Raw genomic sequence first — 11,304 nt, forward strand, 5'->3', positions numbered from 1 at the left:
TCAGAGATATTACCTCAGCCACCTTGTCTCTCTAGTCTTCATCAAAACATTCCAGCCTCTGGTGGGCCCTACCTTATAGTCATTGTATATGATGAAAAGTAGCATTTTTAATGTTATCTGTCACTTGAGTAATTTGGAGTGCATGATCTATGGCCTGTCAAAGGAAAATCTGTTATTTGGTTCCTCCTTGGGCAGGATTCTGCCCATACCGCTATTTGAGGGTTACTTTTTAAGTAACAGCAGTCAAAATACAACAGTGACGCAAGTATACTTTACCCATAAAAGGATTGCAGACATGTCCATCACTATGTTTGATCTTTTTAACAGTGGTGCCCACTTGTGAACCAATCTATCATCTATTGTACCCAAAAGTCATTACTACCTAAAAAAAAAGAATATGAATATGTAATTGTAACACCACTACAAAACCTCTCCAGAACATAGTCATCTCTACCTGGCCTGGGATAACACATTTTCTGTTATTTATCTCTTTATCAAGCTAAACTTCCCTGTTGGTCTGTCTGCATCCATCTGTTGTCTCTTGTTTTATACTTAGATTGTAAGCTCTTTGGGGCAGAGACTATGTTTTTTTGTTCTATGTTTGTACAGCACCTAGCATAGTGAGGTCCTGGTGCACGACTAGAGCTCCTAGGTGCTACGATAATACAAATAATAATAAGGAGAAGAGGAGCCAGGCTTATAGCCTTGAAGAGGTGACTCCTCAAGCCCAATCATTTCCGGTTTTGCCAATGCTGAGAAAAGAGAGATCAAAGGAAACATCAGATCATTATAGGACCCTGGCCCTAGAAAAGGGAGGAGGGTGAGTGAGTTGCCCTAGGCTGCCCAGGGCGTCATGCTGGCAAGGAAACATGCAGACAGACAGCGTGCTGCAAGGACAGTCAGTTTCTCCCAGCCGGAGATGGTAGTTAGCTGAGCTGCGGGGAACTTACAAAAGCAAGCAAGGAAAGATCAAAGTGTAAGACCCATGCATATAGGCCTTTATTGCTTTTACCCTTTGCTCTATGTGCTTTGTACCTCTGGGGGAATGAATAAAGAATGATTTGGTTGGAAGATGCTATTTTTGAGTCCCTTTAACCACCCCACTGGTCACAGGTCCTTGGAGTGAACGGACTCACACATAACAAATGCAGCTGGGTTACCATGGTTGGGAAACAGGGATTGCAGCCCAGCCACCCAGTCCCAGAGCTGTTGGACTGCATGCTTCTGCCCAGAGGCAGGTACAGGGAGCCAGGCCTGTCCCATAAGAGGTGGTCTTAAGAAGGACTATATGGAGGTCTAAAGTGCAGTTCGTCCTGTAACTGTGACATTTGGTATTTCGCATCACCTCTTGAAAAATTTAGCACCCAGGCAAGTGGTGTCGTCTTTTATTATAGACACGCTCTACATAGCTGGGAGTGGTTCTCATGTCATTGTAGTTAATCCACCTCCCTGAGAGGCAGTAATATTTGCATATGTGCAACACAAGCACGTCTTTCTGAAAGTTTAGTCCATCCGAGCACAGTTGTGCTTAATAGCAAAGAAAGCATTCAAAATGTAAACAACAAGACGGGAGATGTGAGTTTGTGTGTATGTAAAAAGCAAGAGTGAGCCAGTTGTGACAGAATAAGAAGTCACCAGTTTCTAAAACCAAACTCAGCCCTTTTTTAAGTTTCTGAATTGTGTGGATTGGAAATTGATCAAACTTTGCAGCTTGGTTCCACCTTCATAACAGGTCAAACCCAAACCCTGGAAATTATCAAAATTCAGTCAGCGAATCACGTCTTCATTTAACTACGAGGCCAAATGGAACAACCGCAAGTAAAAAAAGTACCAACAAAATAATCATCTACAACTACACCCTTCCTAAAAGGTGCTGCTGTCACTGCACGCATTCACCACTGTTCTTAAACCTGTATGCATTGCACTGGGCCTGGACACCCACAAACTTTGGAGAAGTACAGATCCAAATCTAAAATTACGCAGCTCCGATTTATCTTTGGCATCAATATGTTTATTATTTTACTTCCATTGTCTACTTAGGACTGGAACCAAGATTAGCTAAATGAAAGGAGGAAAGAAGACTATGTAGTTTTTCTGGCTAGGATTGACTATGGCAGTGAAGGTAATCTCAAGAGAGACTTTCTTCTCATGTGATTCCCAGTGTAATGTGTCATAGAGGTAGATGCTCCTCTGAATTCCTGACTGTAATTCTCAGTAAGCAAGAAATGAACTACACACATTCATTGATGAGAAAATAGGTCCCTAGTTTGTTTAGTATGACAGGGTAGGTCTCTTGGCAGATGAATGCAGCACTGTGGTTTACCAGACCCCAAATAAACCTGGCCCTCAGTGTCTGAATACCAAACTGTTTGCACACTTCCACCTAGTTAGCCAAGGGCTATTTAAGCCTTACAGAGATAGGCCTAAGGCAAAACCTGGATCTAAACTCACCCCAGGTGAGCCGGATCTAGATTGAGAAATTCTAATTCTTCTCATGTACTGGAAATGTTATTTCTGGAGAAGCCTTTAGTATTTTTTTAAATCCAGACACTTTTTACCCTCTGATTTTAATTCTTCGAACTGCCCCACCCTGCTCTGCACTCTGATGTCTTGCTTCATGCACACAAGATGTGCTTGTATTGCACATATGCAAATAGCAGCTGCCTGCTACTGCCTCTCGGGGAGGTGGATTAACTACAGTGACATGAGAACCGCTCCCAGCTATGTAGAGCGTGTCTACAATAAAACACTACACCACTTGCCTGGGTGCTAAATTTTTCATGAGATGATGCGAAATACCAAATGTCACAGTTACAGGACGAACTTCACTTTAGACCCCCATATAGTCCTTCTTAAGACCACCTCTTATGGGACAGATTATTATTCTTTATATTTCCTGGCCCAGCTATGCTTATTGCTAAGTGGCAGAGAGAATCCAGGCACATCTAACCCCTTTCCTTCTATTGGCAAGTTAATGGGATTCTGTTTCTCCAGTCCTGATGCTGGACCCTTCCCCCTGACATTAGTTTGGGCTCAACAATAGTTTTAAAGAAAATAAATGTGGAAACACAAGAAAACCAAAATGTAACATATGATCAGGGCTAAAAAGAAAAGCCAAAAGCAGAAGTGAAAATATCAAAGAAAAAGACACCAGTTAAAAACTGGAAATATTAGAAAAGAAGGATTGTATTTCAATTGATACAGGTCAAGGAAGACACTAAATATTTATTCCCCTTTCTTTTAATGCAGAGCTACTAGAGGTTTTGTTTTACCACATGGCTGTCACAGAGAGACTCGAAGATATCGGAATTATTGATCCAGGGTTGCCTTCCTCACTCTCTTCTCTTGCTATTGAGAAGAAGAGGGATGTGTTATAGTCATCTTTGTAGTGGATTATATTTTCCGTATATACCTCTGTATATGCCAGAGTGGGTTGAATTATTGGTTGATCAGACTAATTTATCCCACTTTTTCTACTCATGAATTGATCATAGCTCCAATTCCCACCGTCTCTTGCAGACAAAAGGATGCCAACAACAACATCCAAATTCATCATGATTTCTAGGAGTTAATCGTGAGAATTCACCAAACAGCTTATACATATACACCTCAACTGGTGGGCTGTTCATAAACTGTTGTCTTTGCAAATACCCTTGTTTGTTTATTTTCCCCAATGGTGTGTAGCGGGTCGCCTAATTCACATGCTATTGTTTCTGCTCTCTGATTGAATAGCTGAAACTTTTAAAACAGGAGTATAATGTATGAAGCATATTAGCTAATGAGCAGCTGCTAATGCATCTCTGTTATGAGTTACCAGATGAATAATAATTTGTGTTAAAATTTACAAAATGTTTAGAATTCATAAATAGACTGGTAATCGAAATCCTAAAATAAACATGACCCCAGAACGCCAGCAGAGAGCTCTAATCATGAATATAGTCATGAATCACTTTCATCTATTATTAAACCAGTGCTGCTGCTTACTAATTTGTCTCATCTCTGCAAGGTTACTTTGAAAAAAAATTAAGATTTTAATTGACTAGAACACATAATACAAACTCCATAGGCAACTAACCATGGACATTTGACGAAAGCTTAATCTGAGAATTTGACATAACAAGGGCAAATAATACGGGTTAGCTGGTGTTTAGAAACGGGACACTTAATTTTTTAAACATTATAAGGAGGCAGCGTTGCCTAGAATGGAAGACTGAGGGCTTGTCTACACTTACAGGGCTGCCATGGTGCAGCTGTAGTGTTTAGTGAAGACGCTACCTACACCGACGGGCAAGCTTCCCTGAGAGGTGGTAGCTATGTCAACGGGAGAAGCCCTCCCATCAACATAGTGCTGTTTATACTGGGGATTAGGCTGATATAACTATGTTGCTTAGGGGTGTGAATTTCCACATCCCTGAGTGCATAGTTACACCAGCATACGTTAGTAGTGTAGACCAAGCCTGGGAATCAGGAGACCTGGGTTTCTCTTCCTAACAATGTCTTGCCACCTCTTAGAGGTGTTGTGAACCTACTTATCTGTCTTGGTAATTCTATTATGCACATTCACATGGCATCTGGGTATTAATTAATGCATGTGAAATGCTTTGAGCTCCTTGAAAGGAAGGCACTTTTAAAACGGTGTATGTGATGCTTTTAAAAAACTAGTATGGATTCCCCAAACCATCCAGATTTCTCAGGGTGGTAGGGTTTATTTTTGTACACTCTCCTCTAAGGAATATTTTGAAAGAAATGTTTATATGGTGAGTTAAGGCAGGATTCATTTTTCTAAGAAGCATCCAGTTTAAAATTAAGAAGGACTTCCCAGAATTTTGGTTGCTGGTTCCCGAGTGGAAATGTTTGAAGCTGTTGCTAGCATATTTATGGTGTTTAATATTCCATCCCAGAAAACATTTCTAATTTACTATGACTCAGTATTTTTCTTTTTTTTTTGCAACAGGAAAACAATAAAACTTCTGTTTCTCATCGAATTTTGGCAGAGAATGACACTGCAGGCTGGCTTTGGCAGAACCATAGTCTGAGAAAAGGTCACTCTTTTGGAAGAAAGTTGTTGAATTTGGACATCATCTAGGTTTGCCCAGGCCTTTGGAAGCCACTGTCTTCAGGTGAAGAACTCATGTGAAAGTGCTTATTCTACAAGTTACTCTTTATTAGTGTCAACAAAATAATCACTTCCTGTGAGGGACACTCAGCATGAGGTAATCCCAAGGACAATGTTCCACTGTATTATTAGGCTAGGCTGTTTACCAGCTCCACAGATATTTCTTTAAAGGGGACAGTAATTGTATTGCACAACAAATTCTGACTTCATAAAGAGGACTGTTTGCTCCTGAGTTTGTAAACAGGGGGAGAGCTGTATAGGGAAGGTATGTCAGACGGGTGCTGTATATATTAAAAAAAAAAAACCCTAAAAAAATTCAGGAAACCCAAGAGATAAGAAGGCACATGATGCTCCTAGCCTGGGGTGCCATTTGGTCTAGGGCTAGCACTGACTGAAGCCAATGGAGCTCTGACAGTTCACACCAGCTGAGGCTCTGCCCCTGTATTTATGCAGCGTGGCTAATTCAGGACTACTATAAAAACCTTAACCTTGACATACCCTGAGAACGGGTCGGATTTTCAAAAGTGCCTGCGTGACTCAGGAGCCTAAGGTCCATTTTCAAAAGTAACAGGCACCATGGAGTCTACCTGTCATTGCAAGCCAGTGGGATTTAAGGTCATGAATACTTAAATTGCTTCTGAAAATTTTACCCTTGATGTCAATGGGTATTGTACAGCTACATTCCTTTAAGGTACGTTTCAAAGGTGTTTTAATATATTTCCATTTTTCCTCTCTTTGAAGGCTCTATATAGATAGAAGAATGCAAAGATAACCCCAATACATTTAAGGACTTTGAAACATTTAGTAACATTTTTTTCTGTAAAATATGTGTGTACACAATATATTTATAGTGGTGTGCTACAATGGTTTTGTTGGAAGCCAGTGTAGCTCATGGAGAGGGGAATGGGCCGGAACACAGGAGATCAATTCTATTCTTGGCTTCACCATCAGGGAGGTGACTTGTCCATGGTCACTCTGCCTGTCTCCCACTCTGTAAAATGGGAGAATTATATGTACTCCTCTTTGTAAAATGCTTCTGAGACCACCAGATGAAAAGTGCCCCGTAAGCACAAGCTTGCATAGTGAGTGGACATTTTGGGGGGAGGACTTGTATAGTTCACACAGTGCCTCATGAATAATGTGACCCTTCATCAAACCCTTTATATCACACCATATTACTATGCATTTTCTCTCTCTCAAAAAGTGCGTGGTTACATACACACACTCCTTCTACTGAGGATTTTTAGGCAAAAGAAAGGTAAAGTACTAACAAGTGCACTCTAGCACTATTCATTACGAAATGGCTCTTTAGAGTTGCTTAGAAAGAATGAAGTTGTTTTGAGCTCTTTAGGTGGTGTAATGAGCCCATCTACTTGATCAGCGGAGCACTAGCCAACTAAACAAAATAAACAGAATAAGGTCCATATGAAAAACAGCTCAGACACATATGATCCATATCATGATATGGTGGAAGTGGATTCCATAAGACAATATTAAATAGATTCTTTGCACAGTATTATAATTTAGTTCAGTAACTGAAAAAGTCAATGATTTCACAGTGTATGCACATAAGTTATATGGGCATCTGGATGACCTGCTGTTTTCCTATTGGATTGACCTGGGTAGGACAAGCTAATGCTAATATAATGTCACAACTAATGTTCTAGGAAGCCCCGGTGTTTTTATTAGTCTGAGAACAGAGCGTGTAGAAGTGCATGTTGAGAGCTGCTAGGGTGCAGGGCGATTCCCACGGAAGTCAAGGGGAACCTCTCCATTTACAGTTTAGACTCCAGCCTTACAGATTAGGCTCCTAGTTTGTTCTCTCCATTTTTTGAGTTTGTTTTCTGTGCTATATAGAAGTTGAACATTGGAGGAGACCCCCAAGTCAGTGCTTCCTGATTCTTCTTCACACAACGGGTAAAGTGATCCTCTGGCTAGGACTTACGAGGAGAGGCTGAGGGAACTAGGGTTATTTAGTCTACAGAAGAGAAGAGTGAGAGGAGATTTGATAGCAGCCTTCAACTACCTGAAGGGGGGTTCCAAAGAGGATGGAGCTAGGTTGTTCTCAGTAGTGGCAGACGACAGAACAAGGAGCACTGGTCTCAAGTTGCAGTGGGAGAGGTCTAGGTTGGATATCAGGAAAAACTATTTCACTGGGAGGGTGGTGAAGCACTGGAATGGGTTACCTAAGGAGGTGGTGGAATCTCCATCTTTAGAGGTTTTTAAGGCCCACTTTGACAAAGCCCTGGCTGGGATGATTTAGTGGGTGTTGGTCCTGCTTTGAGCAGGGGATTGGACTAGATGACCTCCTGAGGTCTCTTCCAAACCTAATATTCTATGATTCTATGATTTCTTGGGATTGTTTAAAAGGTGCCTGATTTAGTCTCAGAGGAATCACAGTGGATCACATCCACAAGAGAGGAAATTCAGAAAGTTGCCAAAAAATCCAGTCCCAGCCATTATTGGTGTAGCAGGGGACTTTTCTGATGAAAATGAACAGCATTTTCAGCTTTGTGCTGAACATCTGGAGTGGTATTTTATGTCTCATGGAGTTACTCAAAGAAAAAGACAGTGGCCCCTGAAGTCAACAGCAAAATTCCCATTTATTTTAGTGGGACCGGGACATTATACTGCAGAGGAAAGGAAACATCCACCTCTCCCAATACAGGACCAAATGACACTCTCATTTCCAGCAGTGCAAATGTGGAGTAGCCCCACTGAAACTAGCAAAATGACTCCAGATTTGCACTGATGTGACTCCAAACAGAATTTGCCAGACAGAGTCCAGACGGCCTAGTCAGATGGAAATCTGAGTTAAAAATGGGTTTAGGACATAAAATTAACTTTATTGTAGAATACTACCAGCTATGTTTTCGCTATTGCTTAGCAAGGGGAACACTGTCTGAATACCTGGGAAAATTAAAGAAAGAGACTTGTCATTCTGGGCCATTTCTAGATGTTTTCTGACAGGCTTTTCTGTGGTTTGTCCTGAGCTAGCAGACCTGAGCACTTGTACAACCCTCCTCCCACCCCTCCGCTCCTTCAGAGGAGCCTTGGCTTTGGAGAAGGACCATAGAGCTGAAGTGACAAAGGGAAGTTTCTAAAGTGTTTAGAAGTAAACAGTTTAAAAACCAGTGATTAGAACAGCATGGTCCCAGTTTGGAGGAGAAAGGGAGCCAATGCAAGATGCGTGTCCTTGGAAACAGAACAGTGGTTCGTGCTCCTGTTAAAGGCGAGATGGATTGGAAGTGAGGATGCTGCGAGCTTGCTGAAGAGCATGCCCTTCACACTGGACCCCACAGCAGGGATCAAAGAGAAAGCCATTAGGCAGCGCTAAATACCTCACTGAAGAACATGAGGAATTGGAAAAGGCAGCACTGGAACTGCTGGTTAGCACCGAGAAAATAATACATTGGGCAGCTGCATGGGCCTGCACGCTATGGATGCAGTTTCTCAAATTGCACATGGATTGTCGCAAACACAATTTGGTAACAGTGCACTTAGCGCCAATACTACGCGCCAGATTGTCCCTGACCCTTCTGAGTGCTACTGGAGAAGGCGGGGAATGGGACAAGGAGCCTTACTCCCCCTCCCCTCCCCTCCTCCAAAAAGGGTCTGGGACAACTACCGTCTCTGTGCTCAGGACTGTTCAAGGTTAGTTCCCCATGCTTTCCCCATCCCAAGCCTCGTGAGGGGCACAAAAAAGAGGGCAGGTAGGTACAGGGCCATGGCTGAACCACAGCCAACAGCGGAATGGGCAGGCTATGCATTCCCACTGTGCACCAGGGAAGGGATAGTACTTTCTAAGGCACAACCCCGTCCTGCACTCACCCAGGGGTTCGCCAACATTCCCGCACTTAGGGATGTGCCTAAATGGCACCATTTTATCCAGTGTGCACAAGACAGAGACTTCAGCTTTGGGAAAAATTAAGGTAAAAGCAGAATGTTGTGTTAAACAACACAGTCCAAATCTGATTTTGACAAAGGGGTCAATTCCATCAGTGTTGGAGCCATTATAGGTTAAATCACCTATGTCTGCATTGATTCCAAGTATAGAAAGTATCCAATACCCAGGCAACATCATGTGTACAGTACATTGATGTGTTTGGGCCTGGATTGGGTTTGATACAAAGTGTGCAGGCTCATCTGCCTGTACCAGTGATAGGATGGCACAGTTTTGCAAGACGAAACCAATATTGGTTAACAAGGCATTTAGGGAGACCAAGAATTCATTGAGATGTTCAATGGTGTTAGAAACTCTGAGCTCAAATTACAATTCCTGTTAGCTTGTAACACAGGATCAACAGGAACTGGTTTAGTCATCTCACCTAAAAAAACCATCTTTTGGTGTGATGTTACACCCTATATTCTTCATAGAAATATTGTTATGATATGAATATGGCATAACTAAGATACATTTTATGCAAGATGGGTCATGTGAGGTGTCATTGGAAAGGTTATGATCTACTGAATGTGTTTACCCAATTTGTATGCATGATTCGTTTCTGTATCTGAAGTTAGGAATATTGACTATGTAACAATTACAACTGTGTGTGTCCTTGGGGGAACCCCCACCAGATAGTAGCCAATCAACCTGAATGAGACATTTAAGAAGGACAATAGAACTTTGGAGTTACTAATCTCCTGAGAAGCTTCCTGGGATGTTGCTTTGACACTGCAGGGTCATCTGATGATATCACCTGGTATGTAGTACCACCTTGGACACTGCTGGTATTTTTCCACTGGAAACAAAAGGTTCCCGCCTTATGCAAATTCTGTTTAAGGCTGGGGAGTAAATCAATCAAGACTCGTCTTCATTGCCTCCCGGTCCAAGAAGGAAGATTGCTAAAAAACACCGAAAGAGAAAGGCAGGGGTTAAGTCCAGGCTGAGACAGGGGTCCAGTCTGTAAAGAGAAATAACTGGAACTCTCAGCTACAGAAACTCTTCAACTTGCCTAAAACAACATTTAGGGTGAGAAATTACAATTTGTTTCATGAGTTTCATGAAACTGTTTGCAATTCTGTTTCATGAGTGTATTAAGCTTTGTTTGTGTGTTTTGTTTTATTTTCTCGGTAATCTGCTTTGTTTTTTTGCTATCCTTTATAATCACTTAAAATTTACCTTCTGTAGTTAATAAACTTATTTCTTGTTTATTTCAAAACCCAGGTTGTGCAATTCATATCCAGGGATCTTTCTATACAGCGCAAGACAGTATTATTTTGGGTTTATACCCCAAAGGAAGTGTGCATGTGAATGCTGGGCACTCCCTGAGCTGATTCCCCCCATACAGAGCTAATCTAAGTGTCTCTGTGTCCATCTGCAGCTGGGTGTGGCCTTACCTGTGTGTGTGCTAGAGAAGGCTTGAGGGCCTGGCACAGCTAGGACAGGGTGAGGAAACCCAGGCTGGTGGAATGGGTGGAACCAGTGGGACCGCAGCACATCAGGTGGCATCCCGGATGGGGGGGATGAACACGTCACACTTGGGTTTTTCCATTTTTCCCAAAAACAAAAAACTGGGCTCAGACAGAAAAGCCTGGGTCTAGCGTCATGAAATTCCATGAGTTTCCACACAGATTGTAGACCACAAGCCTCTTGTTAAAATTCTTGGACTGGAAGTGGGTAGAGCAGCTGAACTAGCTACCAGATTACAGAGCTGGGCTCTGAATGAAGCGTCTCATCCAAGAGATCTTGGGTGCATGCTATCTATACACCAAAGAAGCACTGTTGAACTATCATCCCCAGCGGCTATCAAAAGTGAAAAATCCACAACCCGATTTTTCAGAAAATCCTGGCTGGAAACCACTCTCCCTATTGACGATGAAATAAATGGCAGCAGACTGTATATGGTGGGGTATCCTTAGGACTACATAAATATCCCTGCAAGCCCGACATCTGCCAGAATTACAGGGAAACCACCCTGAAATAGTTAAGTCACTGTGTATTACAACATATGTGCCATGAAATGCCTGCCATTCTATCTTGCCATCCAGAGAGAAGATTCTAATCTAATTTACAGAGAAAAAACAAGCATTTATTATAACAGCTGATGATAATGGTTCTAAATATTATGACCTCTAGCATAGAAGTAACTGAGAAATTTGTTTTCTGCATGTTCACTCTCTTTAGATGTCACATCAGACATCAGTCTCCATGTTGTGGGTCAGGTCCTCTCCTGGGGCAGGGCATG

General features: G+C 42.0%; 1 long non-coding RNA gene across 1 annotated transcript in view; it reads right to left on the bottom strand.

Moving 5' to 3' along the window:
- Positions 1-7,707: 7,707 nt before the first annotated feature.
- Positions 7,708-11,304, bottom strand: part of LOC122462365 — a 101,126-nt gene continuing 97,529 nt past the window's right edge. The window contains exon 4 of the long non-coding RNA XR_006284868.1: positions 7,708-9,961. This is a non-coding gene — a long non-coding RNA (uncharacterized LOC122462365). The remainder of the gene's footprint in view (positions 9,962-11,304) is intronic.

Source organism: Chelonia mydas, chromosome 11 (assembly GCF_015237465.2).
Source record: "Chelonia mydas isolate rCheMyd1 chromosome 11, rCheMyd1.pri.v2, whole genome shotgun sequence".
NCBI classification, from domain to species: domain Eukaryota; kingdom Metazoa; phylum Chordata; order Testudines; family Cheloniidae; genus Chelonia; species Chelonia mydas.